The sequence below is a fragment of the Nuphar pumila genome, chromosome 2, assembly GCF_984573655.1.
Source record: "Nuphar pumila chromosome 2, dmNupPumi1.hap1.1, whole genome shotgun sequence".
NCBI classification, from domain to species: domain Eukaryota; kingdom Viridiplantae; phylum Streptophyta; class Magnoliopsida; order Nymphaeales; family Nymphaeaceae; genus Nuphar; species Nuphar pumila.
The window spans coordinates 54,955,391-54,970,154 of NC_143250.1; positions in this window are offsets into that span (position 1 = coordinate 54,955,391).

Sequence of the window (14,764 nt, forward strand, 5' to 3'; positions counted from 1 at the left end):
TTGAAGATCGTGTTAGGGGTACCCCCTCAGTAATGACTGTGTTGGGGAAGACTGAATGGGGTCGGGTACATACTCCCGTAGTGCTGAAAGCACGGGCTGCCTAAATGGCATGCAGATTCTGTCCAAGTAATTGTAAGACTGGCAGACCCCTTCAGGAATTATGCTCACTGTGGAATGACAGTGATGGTACAGCCTTGAGTGACATGTATTTTACTTTGGACCTGATAGAGTCCACGATGGCCTCAGTCACTCATGGGTTTTGGGGTCGTGGTTATCCTTAAGATCTAAGGATTGAACCCAACTACTGCAAGTAGAGGATGCATCCGAATATGGGCCTAGTAGGATTCTCCCAGTTGAAACACACTGCCCTACTATGGATAGGGTCAACAGGCCTCTGGGGTATCTAAAATACATAGAATAATCAACCCCCAGAACGTCGCGTTGATACCCGGACAATAGCTCTACCTGCGTACCAAAGGCGGGAGCGGTTAATTATCAAACAATGCATTAGTTCTAGGTACAGCGATGTTTTGAATGCATGAGTGGATGACGTGTTGAGTCAGTCCTGCATAACCTTTGTGAAGGTGTCATGTTCGGTATACTACTGGACCGACTGGGCAAAGACCCGTGTTGTATCCGCACGACTAAGCGAAGCTCGAGGAGTTGTCCTTAGATGCGTGGGATACGGATGTGCCAAGTATGAAGACTTGAGCTAGACATCACTTTGAGACCCGGAAGAGGTCATGGCTAAGTCGTGGAGACTTAAGCGGCTATTCAAATCACAGCCCTGAAAAGGCTTGCTCTAAGTCATGAGGACTCGAGCGGATGTTCAACTCATAGCCCTGAGGAGGCTCTTGCGATATACGCTAAGTCTTGGAGGCTTGAGCGTCGTTATTGCGCATTGCGACCCTGAGTGGTCATTATTGTATTTGAGTTGAATGGATGTATGACTGCATACTTACCAGACCATCAGTGGTTCTGACCCCGTTTTATGGGGATTTCAGGTGTTGTACCTGCGTGGCGATATGCGGAGCAAGGCGGCATCAAGTTCCAGGGTTTCTCTAGACAGAGTTGTACTGCTTCCTTTTATTGAACCTATACTGCTTTTCCAAGCAGTGATGTTGTAATAAACAAGTGGTTTTCGATAAAATGGAACACTTTGGTGGTCAATGAGTTGCTTGGCCACATACCTGCAACGTGCTCGGGGTTTTCTAAAACTGACGACTCATTATCGTCTTATTCCGCTGCTAAAAGCTTTTCTAAGTTCCGCTGCAATGAAAAAAAAAAGAAATTCATGAAAATTTTTAACTTAGCTTTGTTTTGGAAATCCGGGGCGTTATACTAAGCATCTTGAATATTCAGAACTGAAACCACGGCAGTAGAGGACATTGGCAAGAATGAAATAACGGGTAGACATACGCTGAATCGCGCGTTGCTCCCTTTTTAGCATCTCTGGTGGAAATTCACCAGTCTCAATGAAATTCTTGATATTTTGATACCAAGGCTTCTCCTTCTGATTGGCCTGGTTTACTTGCATAATTGAAGCGAAAGCAGGTTGCTCAAGTCTGCCAACTTCGAAAGAACGACATGACTCACCATCTTTAAAGGATAGAATGGAGCCCAGACTGGCTAAACCATCAGCTATCTGATTATGCTCTCTTCTGATGTGACTGATCTGAAATTCTTCGAAGCTGTCTACAAGAGCTAAGACGATTTTCTGATACAGAATCAATTTGGAATCTTTCACTTGCCATTCAGTGTTAACTTGGCTGACAACAAGTAAAGAATCGCCAAAGGCGTGCACTCTCTTGACATCAAAATTTTGCAAGATTTTGAGTCCTTGTATTAAAGCTTCATACTCGGCCACATTATGAGTGCATTGGAAACCAAGCTTGAGAGAATAAGGGATCATTTCTTTTTCTGGAGTGATTAGCAAAACTCCAATCCCTATGCCAGACATGTTTTTAGAGCCATCGAAGAACATATTCCAAACTGGGGGCTGTTGGATATTGCAGATGTGCTCATCAGGAAAATCATCCTCTGCTTTAATTTCTTCTGTTAGGGAGAAGTCTGCCAATTGATCCGCAATTGCTTGGCCTTTAATCGACTTTTGAGAAACATACTCTAAGTCATATTGCATCAGAAGGACTTGCCACTTCACAATCCGTCCAGTGAAAAATGGTTGTTCCAAAATGTATCTGAGAGGATTAAGTTTCGACAGAAACTTGATTTCAGAAGCCAACAAGTAATGTCTCAATTTCTGGCACATCCAAACCAGAGCTAGACAAGTTTTCTCTATCTGGGAATACTTCTTTTCATAATCAATGAAAGTTTTGCTCACGTAGTAGATGGCGTGCTCTATCAGGCTACCCTCTTCATACTGTGCGAGGAATCCACCACAGGCATTTTGATTGACAGAAATGTACAGTAGAAGAGGTTTTCCCAATTTTGGCGGCTTCAACACTGGTGGATTAAGGAGATACTGCTTGATGCGCTCAAATGAGAGCTGACATTCTGATCCCCATTCAAATTTAACTCCTTTTCTGAGCAAATGGTTGAAAGGCTCGCATCTCATGGCCAAATTAGAGATGAATCTGCGAATAGATTGAATACGCCCTTGAAGGCTTCACAATTCTCTGAGATTAGTTGGAGGCGGCATATCAATAATGGCTTTTGCCTTGGCCGGATCCACCTCGATCCCTTTCTTGCTGATAATGAAGCCGAGTAATTTGCCGGACTCAACTCCAAAAACACATTTCTGAGGGTTAAGTCTTAACTTGTAGAGGATAAGTCTTTCAAAAACTTGACTAAGGGCATCAAGGTGATCCTCTTCTTCTTTAGACTTAACCAAAATGTCATCCACATATGCATCCATATTCTTGTGCATTTGATCATGGAAAATGACGGCCATCGCCCTTTGATAGGTTGCCCCGGCATTCTTGAGCCCAAATGGCATCACAGTATAGCAAAAGGTTCCCCATGGGGTAGTAAATGAAGTCTTCGACTGATCACGAACGGCCAGCTTGATCTGATTATAGCCTGAATATCCATCCATGAAAGAAAATATGGCATGACCTGCTGTGCTATCGATCAACAGGTCAATGTTGGGAAGTGGATAATCATCTTTCGGGGTGGCCTTATTGAGATCCCTGAAATCGATGCAAATCCGAACTTTTCCGTTCTTTTTAGGGACTGCCACGATATTTGCTAACCAATCTGGGTAATCAATGGCCCGGATGAAGCCTGCTTTCAATAGATCTTCAAGTCCTTCCTTGACTTGTTGTTCAATTCGAGGGTCTAACTTCCTCAGTTTCTGCTTGATTGGTCTGGCTTCTGGTTTCAACTTGAGTCGATGCTCAACCAGCTTGATATCCAATCCTGGCATATCTTCATAAGTGCAGGCAAATACTTCCTAATTCTTTTCAAGGAATTGGATGAGTCTAGCTTTTTCAATTTCGCTTAGACTCGACCCGATTTTGAGAATTTTTGGATCATCTTCCGACCCAATGTTGATATCCTCAGTTGGATCTTGAACCAAAGCTGATGGTTCATCCTGCTTCTGAATGTGAGCAAATTCTGGTAAATCCTGAATGGTGGAATCAAATTCGGCTGGCTCTTCGGTCTGCTCTACTTCCTGACTGACTTCTGCTTTGTCTTTCATCTCAGAAAACCTTGCCAATTTTAGATACTTGGGATTGATAACAAATCTTGTTATTGATTCAGGAGTTAATAGTCCTGAAAATGTAAGAAAGGTTGTTTAAGAGAAAGTACGAGCCAAATCAAATTTTTTGTATAAAGTAAAGAACAACGACATAGACAAGGTATAAAAAGAAAATGACAGATGCTCGAATATGAAGAAAAAGATTGATCTTTCATTGATTGAAGTAAAGTATTTACAAGACTCTGACAAAAGATGGGATTGTGTTGTCCCTATAAGATTTAAACAAAGAAATGAGAATAGAAAAGCAGGAAAAAATAAGGCATCATCTCTTCATTGGCTTCCTCTGACAAAACTTGTCTTTTTGCTGAAATCCTGGCCAGTGAATCCCAACCCTGAACTGTCTGCATGCCGAACTGGAATTATGGGCTCTATCATGCCGTCTTTATCTTTCCCCATGCCTCGGAATGGCTGATATCCATGTTTGATCAACAGATCGAATCCCTTTCTTGCTTTAGAAAACTGAGGAAATAAGGGATGATCTTTGAAGGAGGTGTAATTAATGCGTCCTCCTAGCTTGAAGAAACAAGGTCCCTGCCATTGGACCGTGGCTGCAACATTCTCGTCTTCCATGACATCTTTTAGTTTTAACATCTCTAGACTGTCACTGAGATTAATTTCATCCGCTTCCCGGATGCTGGGAATATCGGCCGTAAATGTTGGACGAGGGATCATAGGCTGTGGCAGCCTTTCTTCAGGGTCTTCGCCCAAAACAGTACTAATCATTCCACCCTTGGACCACTTGATGCACTGGTGGAGAGTTGATGGAATGGCATTGGCATTGTGGATCCATGTTCGTCCCAACAACATATTGTAAGTTGGCGGCACGTTGACGACATGGAATAGGACGGTGTGCACTGAGTAGTTGATAAAAAATTCTAAGAAAATCTTGCCCTTGGCAGTCTGCCCGTGATTATCAAAGCCGTAGATAGTAATGGGGTCAGGCACGTATTCCTCTTCCTTCAATCCCAAGGCTTTTGCTGTCATTTCTGGGCAAATATTTAAACTGCTGCCCCCATCGACAAGAACATGTGGGACAGTCATGCCCCTGGTCCTGACCACGATGTACAGTGCATTGTTATGGAATGAATGAGGCTTAGGCAAATCCTCATCAGAGAAGGTAATGCGTTGGTCATCGCTTGATTTACAATCTGCACCATGTCTTCGGGCGTGGTGCCCGGCTTCACCTTGATCTTCCTTAATAAGTCATCTAACTTCTCCCGATGCTGGGGGGAATCATGGGTCAACTCGAAAATGGAGATGTTGGAGAGCGCTATGATAGGCTTCTGAAGGCTTTTGGCCCGCTCCTCTGCTGCTTCTGAGGTTTCTGCTTCCTCTCTGCAGGCTTCTCTTTTCACAAATCTCTTTGGAAAAACTTGGGTTTTTCCACTCTCAATTGACATGTTTCTAATATTTAAAAATGAGAGGATATCCCCTCTCTGAAATGCAGGTTGATTCTGATGTAGAACCATCACCTGATGCTGCAAACTTATCTCCTTGCTGGAACAAGGACGTATGTGACTTTGTGGAAGAAAAGAATCTTCCAAAATAATTGATGCTGAATGCTTTGGGAATGGGGCGGACAAGATGTCCATTTTGCCCTCTTCTTCATCCTCGATGAGGATGCTTTTATCGATGCAATCCTGGATCAGGTGCTTCAAGACGAAGCAGTATTCAGTGTCATGGCCCATTGCCTTGTGGAACTTGCAATACTGTTCCTTAAATCTACTCATGAGCACTGGCGGATCTGCAACCTTGGGAAGTTTCACCATCCCGTGAGATAGCAAGTATTCCAGAATTTTCTCCAGTGGCTGGTCGAGGGGAGTGAACTTCCGATCCCTGCTCCAGTTTATATGTTTGGGCTTTTCTTGAAGGTCCCCTTTTTGTTGAGGACCGGCCGGAAGAGGCTTGTCACTGCTCTTGAAGAATTTCCCTTTCCTTCCTCTGTTCTGCTCGGGCTTTGTGCCACTGCCCTGCTTGCTGCTACTGCCCTGATCATCCCCTGGAACCTCGGCGGAGTAGGTGAAGTGTGCCTTCTTCTTTGGGTCTGGGATATTTTTGGCCAAAGCAACACCCTCGTACATCCCATTTTCTACCCCTATCTCGAGCCATTCTGCTGGCTCTGTTAGTTCGATGAATGATTTGGAGGGATATGAGAAGAGGAGGCTTTTTAAGGGTTGTGAGAAATTGTTGAGAATGACCTGGAGGGCATGTTCCTTAGAAATAGGGTTTCTCATTTTGTTGCACAGGCTTCTCCACTTGTGAATGAAGTCCCTGACCTTTTCATTGGGCTCCTGTTTCAGGTTGCACAGGTGGTGCAGGGTGGGCAGAGCTTCCGTGTTGAATAGGAAGCGCTAAACAAACATGTTGACGACTTTATCAAAATCCCTCAAATCGATGGGATTGACATGCTCAGCATACCATTTGGCAGCTATCCCCTCCAGACTGCGGGGAAAACAGAGAAATAGGGCACGATTGTCTTCGCTGAACCGGGCGCATTCCGCAAAGAACATGGCAAGGTGAGCCTTAGGATCTCCGGATCCATCAAATTTAATGAATTTTCTGGGGAGGTTCTCTAGATTGATGTCCCCTTCCAAGCCGAGGTAAAAATCCTGTCTAGTGTATGACCTTTTCCCTTTATCCCGGACTTGCAGGTCTTTGACTATCTTGGTCAGTGCCTGGATCGAGTCCTCTGCAGGGGTCCCATATTTGGGTTTGTTCACTGATACCGGCTCTTCCACTGGCTTCTTGGATTGCCGCAGATGTTTCGGGATGTAGATCAACTGCTCTTCTTCCTCGGAAATCTCTTCTGCTGACTCGAAGCCTTCAGAAGTACTGTCACGCTGTACTTTCTGCTTGCTGATCTTGACTGGCTTTTTTATGGGCTTCTTCTTAGCTTTGGTTTTAGAAGGTGCCTTCTTTGGAGCCGCCTTAGCCTGCTCGGCCATCATTTTAGTCATCATTTTCTGAAAAACCCGATACATGGCCGGATCAACATCACTCTCATCTCCGGAGTCATGCTTTTTGGATAATCGGGGAGAATTCATCTCCTCTGGCTCGCTGTCACTGTGCTGTTGAGCGGCCCTCTTATCAACCCTTGTCTGAACCATTTTCAGATGCCAAAGCTTTCCTGTAGAATATGGGAATGGTTAGAGTATGAAGAAGCTTTTGAAAATCATAATTTCTTTGAGAAAAAGCAAGAAATGAAGGGATTTGGTAGACAATTTCAAGAGATTATCCCATTACCCAGGATTGGGTCATCACATGATTTGTGATAATTGTGTTACCATTTTGATGATAACAGAGAAATATGCCGTGTTACCTAGGCGAGGTCGTCAACCATGAGAAAATATATTGAAGAATAAAATGTGAAAAGAATGTCCCTATTTACCTGGGATGAGGTCGTCACCCAAAATTGGCGACTATTTGTGCTATAAACAAAATACAGAAAACAATATTTTGGCCAAAAAGTAAATTTTTATTGATATTTTTAACTTTCAAAGACAAAGAGAGGGTGGGCAGACAGTTTGCCACCACTCTTGATATTCAGATGATACATTTGGCCCAGGAAATATAGATAGAGAAATAAAGGAATCCCAGGTATATTTGGCGACATGATATGCCCCAGACCACTGATCCGACTGCAGATTGAATTCTGGCACGTTGCCTGTCGAAAAACGGGTGTTGGCACGAACCTGCCGTTGCGAAAACTGCCTCAGACATCGTTCCGGCTGATAATCAACACAAAAGAAAGGGCCCATCAACTTGTAGCGCTTGTCACGGGCATAAGTGTATTGAGGAACAATCTCTCTTCTGTCAAAGAAATCCCAGGTAATCTCCTCCTGATGCAGCTTCTCGATCAGAGCTCGGCATTGGATGACTGTCTTTGGCTGCTTACTGTTGAACCTGAAAAAACTGGCCTTCGAGGGAACGTGTCGCAGGAACCACGACTGGAGGGCGTAAGTGCATCCTTCTACCAGAATGGTCTCCCCAAGAGCAAATCGAGCCAAGCCTCTGTAAAGAAAGGCTAATGCGACCATGGAGACTGAAAGTTGATGGGTCTGCTTGCTTCCCCATCTTCAAAAGAGCTGGGCGACTCTGATATCTATGAAATTCTGACCATCTTGGAAGAAAGCTAACCCCACTGTGCACAGGATCATGGCATGCTGAATCATGTCTTTCGCTGCTCGAGACAGAGTGTCAACCTCTTTGTAGGCTCTATACTTTTGATATAGTTCGAATAGGTCGATGAATTGATTTCCACCAATCTCAGTGAGAGGCCAGGATCTGCTCCCCGTTGCTCTTGCTAAGGCTTCTCGAACATCTACCCCTTTGATGTTGATCAAAAACTGCTGCTCGACAGGATCATCTAGCTGACCAGCTGGTTCGGGTAATCCCATAATGTCGTTGAACTCATCCATCAGTAGAGTCATCTCTCCCAAAGGAAACCAGAATGTGCAGGTACGTGGATTCCACCGTTCTGCCATAGCCTAAATCAGGGCTCCATTGATGGTTCGCTTGCCTGCCGCTGATGCCATCTCCAACCCACAGTCATCTAAGTGGTCTGGAAACATACGTGAGAAGGTGGCGAACCAAGAATAATACCACCGAGGGAAGAAAGGACGAGACTGGATGACCCGCAGATTCGGGGGTCCATCCTGAATCTGATAGAAGACATGATCTCGGGGAAAGACAACATCGATGACATTTGACGCCATTGAGATGATACTGGGGTAAAGAAAAGTAAGGAGAATTAGATAGAATGCAGGACTTACAGACAGACTTCTTTGAAGAATTAAACCTGGAAATTTTGAAAATGTTGAATTTTTAAAGGAATTTTCCAGGATTTTTGAGAAAATTTGATCAAAAAGAAGAAAAAAGAAATATAGGTAGATAGAAATATACACCTGGGATTTTTGAAAATAAGGGTAAGTTTTGAATAATACACCCAGGGTTTTTGAAAAGGGTCTGATACATATATATGAGAGAAAAACAGAAATATCACACAACTAAAGCTGCACAAACAAGGATGCGCATACAGCATTCCCTAAAGGCTGACTCTAAATGTAATAGTTGAAATGACTTGTAGGAACTTAATCCTAACTCTAAGGTTCAGATCATCTGATTCCGATCAAGATACGCCGATATACCCAAGCCGAAGCTTGAAGTACGTGGCATAAAAATATTTCTCCGATTCTAAGGTAATGGCTTCCCAACATCCTTGAGCACCTACCGATATACCTCGGACTATGGCCCTTAGGTACGTGGTAGGGGGGCGCGAACCCAAATAACTGGTCCAGTTGTGAGGCTCTCTCCCAAACTATGGTTCAGTGAGACAGCCCAGCAACGTGAAGACCGGGACAATATAGGTAAGGGATGTTTTTGAAAACATGTTCAACATGCAAAAATCAGATGGCTCTAATGCAAGTCCTAAAGAGATAGATTAAAATAAAGAGAAGCATACACTTGCATACATTGTTTTGCATTCAATCCCTAAAATTGAGGAGAGTTGTATTTTAAACTTAAGTCTAATGTGAGCATGGAATAATCTCCTCAATATGGTCCTACCAAACCATACTTAAATCCTATATGCAAATGATGTCAGCTTAGGACAGAGTCTAGGCTCCTAAGGTTTGCATGGAAATGAAGCTGACATATGTAGAATAAAGACTTAGATAATATCAGAGCAAAGCAAAGGCAAAAAATCCGACCAAACGAAGATGTGTCCCATCACGGTCGCCAAACCTGTGATCCTCGCAAAATTTTTCCTCTCGTAATATTCTTTCTCTCTTCCTTCTCTTTTCCATTTCTAGCCTCTATTTTCCTCCTTTTTGAAGGGAGAAAAATAAAATATGGAAAGAGAAAAGAGAAGAGAAAAGAAAAGAAAGAAGAGAAGAGGAGAGGGTTTCTTTTGCGGGTCTCACTTGACCTTAATTTTGAAAATATTTTGAAATAACTCGCCTCCGTTTTGAAATATTTGCGGGAAAACTGGGAGACGGGATCCGCTCGTCGGTACGAGGTTCGACCGTTCCTGGCGCCTTTACCAGGGGTAATCGAACCAAGGGTCGAATTTTGTGCCTTTTGCTTTGCAAAGAATTTATGTAAGTATTTATCCTAAGTCTAAATGCACAATGAATCATGCTTGTGCAATATGCAAAGATATATGTTTTTTTTGAAAATATTTTGAAGAATTTCCAAGTGAATCTGATAAAGTGAAGAAATGATTCCTAACTTAGAACTTAAGATTAAAGTTCTAAGTTTTTAGAATAATCAAGAGCTTGGGAAAATAAATCTGGAATTTGGAAATTGATTTTGAAGTTTTGAGATAAAAAGAGAAGGAAATTTTCAAAGTCACAAATGGACTTTAAATTTAGAAGTTTGAACTTGGATGAATATTTGGAATGGAATTGAATTCCAATTTTGAAGTTTTGAATTTAGAAGGAAATGTGGGAAATCTAAAGGAATTGAGAAATGGGATTTGTAAAAGTGGACATTTCAAGATGAAATCTGAATCCAAGTTCTGGATTCTGAATAGAGTTTTGAGTTGATTTTTGGATTTAGGATCCGAAATAGGAACTTGATTTGAAATCTGGAATGAAGAGGAATTGGTTTTAAGAATTGGAAATTAAAGTGAATTTGGATCTGGAATTTTGAATGGAATTGGATTCAAGATTTGGAATCCAAGATGGTATTTGGATCTGAAATCTAAGATCCGAGATAGGGTTGGACTCTGGATCCTAAGATGGAATTGGATCTGAAGTCTGAGATCCAAAGTAGAATTGGATTCTAGATCCTAGAATGAATTTGGATAAAAAATCTGAGCTCCAAAATAGAGTTGGATTTTGGATCCTAAGAACTGGAATTTGGACCCGAATCTGAGATCCAAAGTAGAATTGGATTCTGGATCCTAGAATGGAACTGGATCTGAAGTCCGAGATCCAAAATAGAGTTGGATTCTGGATCCTAAGAACTGGAATTTGGACCCGAATCTGAGATCCAAAGTAGAATTGGATTCTGGATCCTAGAATGAAACTGGATCTGAAGTCTGAGATCCAAAGTAGAATGAGGATCTAGATCCTAAGTGGAATTTGGATCTGTAATCTAAGATCCAAAGTAGAGTGGAATTCTGGATCCTAGAATGGATTGGATCCAAGACTTGGAATCCAAGATGAAAGATGGATCTGAAGTCTAAGATCCGAAGTGGAATTGAATTTATACTTGGAAATCTGGATCCAAGTTGAGATTTAACTTTGGATTTGGGCTTTTGAAAGTCCAACTGGGACTTTTGAATTATGGATCTGGGTTTTGAAAACCCAGATTAAATTTAAGAAAGGTCAAACTTTTGAGAATCAATCTCAAACTGTGGTTTTCGAATAGATAAGAAGATGAACTTTTGAGAATGAGTTAAGAATTTCAAAGTTTAAATGGAACTTTGAAATTGAGTTTTTGAATTGAATTGGAATTTTGGAATTTCAAAATTGATTTGAGAATTTGAACTATAAATGAGTTTCAAAGTCAAATTTGGACTTTGAATTTGGAGTGAATCAAGAATATATATAAAGATTGAATTTTGAAATTTCAAAGTCAAATTGGACTTTGAACTTTGGAATTTAAATCTTTGAAATAAGATAGAAGAATGATTTGAACTGTAGACTGAAGAAAGATATTTGAGATCACTTGGATTTTGGAAAAAGAAATTTGAAAAATATGATATTGCTCTATCTTAAATGATGAATGAATTTGAATAGGTTTGAAATTGGAATTTGAAAAGCTATTTCATTCTTTAAATGAATTAAAATAAGATTGAAAATATAATACATCCTTGACTATGGTCATTGAATGTATTATATGATAATCTATATTTAAATTCAAAAGAAGAATAAAATACATATTAGTGCTTTTATAGAATTTAAAATGAAATTAACCCTCAATGTACCCTGACTATGGCCATTGGTATATTTTGAGTTAATTTTAAGTTAAATTCTGATAAAAGAATAAAATATTTTTAGGAAAAATATGATGAATTCTGAAAATGGATCAAGTGTGGATCCAGTGTTATTTTGTAAAAGATAAAAATGCTAAGTTTTGTCCACACCCTGACTATGGCCATTGATGTGGATCATCAACTTAGTACTTATTATCTCTTACGAAATGGTGCACGTGCCATTCGTGTTCCCATTCGTGAGAATTTGAAAAATAAAGGCAAAAATGCATGAAAAACAAGTAATTCATAACATTCACAATGCTCATTCATTCTACCTAAAGCAAGGAATGTAAATTCTCTTTAAAGTCTAGCTATTACAACTCATAGAATCAAATTTACAACTCCAAATGACAATTTTATCCACATATTTCCTGCAAAGCAAACAGGTTAGTAATGAAAAGAGAAGGAAAATCACATATGTCATGTGAAAATCAAATAGTGAAGAGATATGTATGACAAAAATGATGGAAATGACATATATATACCTATATATCTATATATATATATATTTATATATACACATATGGGTGTATTCACATGTATATGAGTATGTATAGGTATATATGTACATATATATATATATATATATATATATATGAGGGTATATACAATAGGGAGATGTGTTGAGGTGATAAATTCAAATTGTAGTAGATAAGGGACAATAACAAGGAGGGAATGAGGATTGTACAATGCTATGGCAGTTGGAGGTGTCTTGAGTGACTTAGTGAAGTAATTGTGAGGGATGGATGCTATGAGCTACAGCCATCGTGAACCACTATGAAGAGCTCATAGCAAGGTAAAGGCTGGTATGTAAGAGAAGACAAGCACTAATAAAATGATTTTCACAGACAGGATCAAGCTTCAGGTCATGCCAATGTGGCAACCTGTCGATGGGTCATAGATTTAACATGGGTACAGTCAATAGCATGCAATGAGGTTTCACCAATTTCTGGAAACTAAGGCCCAACCGAGCTTTCATCCGTTGGCTTGATGATATTCATGAACTAAAGAGGCACTTGCAGTAGATTCTGCATCAATGACTCTCTAAACATCTATGGTTTGAAACTTGTTTGGTTTTCTCAGTCATTAGATGGACTGACGTGATTTTGCTGGGGGTCTAGGTCTGAACTCAGGGTTAAAAAAAAAACATCCTTGGGTCAGGCTACTCAGATCGACCTAGCAGGGGAGAAATGGCTTCAGATTATAAAGACTGTGTAAGGCTCAATCCCCATGTCCTACTGCCACTAGGGTCAAGTTTCAACAGGAACAGGGGTTGCTTGAATTCCAACTCCACACCTTTCCTTGAGATAATCCATATAGGAACTAGGAATTGATAAATATGAAACTATCAACAGTTACATCATGCACCATGTCAGTAATATAATGAATCTTATCAGTATAGATAACTAAAATCACCCTATTCTTAAGGCCAAGAAGTCAGCTGAAATTAAGGATCAAATGGATATTCCCTAGCTTGGTATGGTTGAGCAAGATGTAACAAAATTGATTTGATCAACAACTCTTCCCTTCATAGCTACATACTTTAGTCCTTCCAGATACTGAATATTTTCTAAAATACAGGAATCACCTACAATAGCCCAGAATATCTAAACGTGAAAGTTTTCAGAGGAGCTAAGAATCGAAAAATGTTGAATTTGCTAATTCAATAGTTGTTTATAGGAAGAAAATCTATCCTATATGAGAGAGACCCACTAAGCTGCTCCACATTAAGTGCTGGATAAAGCACAGCTGGGTGAGTGCCCTTAGCATAAAGAGATTGGAATGTATTCACAACAGTGGATGCAGTAAAACTGCCCATTGCTTCCTCAAGCATGTCAAGAGTTGAATGCTGTAATAAGGGCCAGATTGCGTGGCCTCCCTATTCCTCATGACCAGAACAAAGTCAGCAGTGGATAAATATTCCACCTGATGGGTCACATATATGACTGTTTTAATCCTAAGAGATCATGCCGATACTTATTAAAGAGATGGGTTCTAATATGAGCATCTATAGAACTTAAAGGGACCATAAAAAAAAGAAATCAACATCCTGATAAAGTACATATGGTGCTGGTGCAGCGAATCAAACCCACACATGGAATTGGGAAGATCCGGGGGTCTGGTGCTCAGTAAGTGACATCTTAACATTACTTTGGGGTGAAAGATCCCCAATCAGGGGACGTAAATTTTGAATTACTAGAAATCTTCATGGTTCCTCTTCCCCTGACAGCTTATTGAAAATGGAGGAGTTGATTCACTGAAGGCTGCTTTCAGATCCACCGTTTGAGGTCAGTGTAGATTACTCTGCTTTCTTAATCTCAGATTTACTTCTTTGTAGAGAATACTGGAAACATCAAAAAAAATTATTAAGGCATTTAAACAAATGGCACCATCCCAACATGAAGCGAAAATCACTAAGTATATGCTGTGCTGAAGATCAAGCAGAAATTGCAGATCCTGTGAGATATTAATCTTGATACTACCATCACTTGAGAGATCTACATAAGTGATCTTATATTCACAATCTGAATGCCAAGCTTCCAGCTGAAGATAAGGAAAAAGAGGAAAACATTATCCATGTTTCCTTTCTTTTCTTTTTTCTTTTTTTTGATACGCACGCTTCCTGGAACAGTGATGGAAGTTGATGTTGGGGTGTGATCGTTGGCATGAGATTCCCACCCATGCTATGCTCGATACCTCCAAGATTGATTGTTCATGAGCAATCTAACTGGCTCTTCTGGACTAAAGTAGGTTGCAAAAGCAGCTTTAACAGAGGCTGATGACAATTCATGACCCAAAAGTTAAGCTCTGGGGAATGACCCTGGCGACCTTGCCTGAAGCAGGGAGTGCGAATGGGGAAGACAGTGTGGAGGGTGACCATATTCACTAAAAAAGGTGCAGTGAAAGTAAATTTGACACTTAAAATAGGACATTGAGAGCTAAGAAAGAAAGAAAAAAAAGGTAACTATGGCAGCCGATCATGGCTATCAAGGAGGAAAAGAACATTAGAGAGCCAAATAGCAGTCAATAGTAAAAAAAAAATAAAAAAAATAATAAATAAA